Source organism: Gossypium raimondii, chromosome 3, assembly GCF_025698545.1.
Source record: "Gossypium raimondii isolate GPD5lz chromosome 3, ASM2569854v1, whole genome shotgun sequence".
Lineage (NCBI taxonomy): Eukaryota > Viridiplantae > Streptophyta > Magnoliopsida > Malvales > Malvaceae > Gossypium > Gossypium raimondii.
Window position 1 is genome coordinate 6,746,426 of NC_068567.1, and position 2,372 is coordinate 6,748,797.

Here is a 2,372-nt window from a genome sequence, read left to right on the forward strand (position 1 = left end):
TGCTCCAACATTTTCATATTCATGCGCTTTATGTTTCTTTATTTTGCTTCTTGTCTTGGATGATTTTTCTTGACATCTTGTTAATATCATTTTATTTTGTCTTTGTTATCGCTTTATGTTTCTTTCCATAGGTTTAGTTGTTTGATGAAAGTACTGGGGTTAACTGATGCATAATCAAATTTAGACGTTGCTTAAATCACAAATTTTATTTATTTGTTTGGTTTTCTTTCTTGAAATTCAATTCTTTTACTTGGTAACAAATAGTGCAGCTTAGAAAGGAATATGATTTGTTGATGTTCTGCTTTACGTAGTGGTTTTTTGTTTCTCTATTTTCTGTTTCTGTACCATGTTTTGTTCCTCTTGCCATTTTTGCTTTTGTAGCTTAATTTATTATCAATGATCAGCATGTTCTCTTGTGTAGCCATTTTATTTAGCATGTTTTGTTTCTCTATCATTTACACACTGCTGTTACTGAAAATTAAATCTAAATTCAACCGAATGACATGGAATTATACAACAACTAACTTCAAATAAAAACATGATTTTAATCCATTGTTAGAAGTTAATAATCCTTTTCCTCACTTATAAACCATGAACGCATATCAGTAGTGGGACATTTGTAGAGAAATTAACAGATCTGTTCCAACTGATATTCCTAGAGGTCTCATATTCTTGTTTGTGTTCCAACTTGTCAAGGAAAGGCTAGATTTTGTATTTCCATTTAAATAATCTTCTTGACCTTAATTTGTTTGTCATTTGGCATTGTGCATTGTTAAAGGCTTGTTGTCAGTATTTCATAATTTTCCTTATAATTTTCCCATCCATTAATTTTTGGTTTTCTATAATTCTTTAATATTGTCTCAAGTTCCCATCTGCAGTTTAATATATTGATTATGTAATCCACACATCATTATCTATCAAACTAAAGCGGCAGAGACAAGATTGTGAAATATTAAAACCAAAGCAACCAAACTCATGATATTGTTATGATGAAAGTACTTGCTGTGCATTTTTCTTAGTCATTTAAATGAATAAACTCATTTAACAATCTTGTGCTTTTCCATGATGAAATAAGAATATTATTTATCTTTTGTAATTAAATTATCTTTGAAAGGTCAGTATGAGAATATGTATGTAAGCAAACTCTAATTGCCTTTGGTATTCCATTTTCATTTTGTGAAAACATGTTTATTTTTCTAGTCAAATGCCTAGATGATGGTTCTTGTCTTTAGATTTCAAGGTTGTTAAATCGAAAACAACATGCATCTGTTATTTATTCGCATCGAACATAAATCGGTTATGGTTTTTTTCATTGTTTGTTTGTTTGTCCCGAATTACGTGTTCTTTGTTCTTGCAGTTCATCATCGGTCTCCTCTCCAATTTCCTCATTACAGTTAGTTTCCCCATTGCTTGTGGCTATACAATTGTTTGCGTGGCTATATAATTTATTTGCGGTGGCTCCATCTCGCTTGATCGATCGAAATGAAAACAAAGGACTATGAATGCTCATGTCCTGTTTGGATTTGTATGCTTTTGAGATTTTGTTGAATAGAAACACTCGATATTCTTTCATGGCTCTTTAACGTTGAAGTGCATATAATGAGCTCTAGAATGTCATGCATAGTCCCGGTGATGTTAATTTGGTACTGTTAATTTTGAATGCTTTGAAATGTTTGAAATGGCTTTGTTAATTTGGTACTGTTAATGCTTTGATACAAATGAAATGGTGCTGTTACTACTTCAACTTTGAATGCTTTGAAATGTTTGCTCACTGATAAATGTTTGAAATGGTGCTGTTATAAGAAGTACTGTATAATTTAAAAAGGGCATCAAACTTTAGTACCAATTCTTGTATTAAAAGGAAATTCATGGATAGAATGTTGTTATAAAAAGGAGCAATATATAATTTGGTACTTGTGTTTTTCTTTTTTAATCTATTATTTGTATTTGATAAATATTTTGATACATAAAGATAATGGTGTACCAATTCTTCGTTATAATTTAAAATGACATCAAACTTTAGTACCAATTCTTGTATTAATATCAATTATGATAAAATATAACGATTTTGATACTTTCAAAGATCTCGTTCAAATTTAATCATTATTAAAATAAATTGTGCTAACTTTAAGTGAAATAAAATTTTATATATGTTATTTAAGGTATATTAAAATATAATTAAAATCATTTTGATTATATAATATTTTTAATTGAAATATAATTAAAATCATTTTGATTATATAATATTAATATAAAACTATAGATTTAAATTGAAAATATAAATAAAACATGGCATAACAATTAAAATTTAATATTAATAGAAAAATATTTATTATTGATATTAATAATTCAAAATTTTTTCCATAATATTT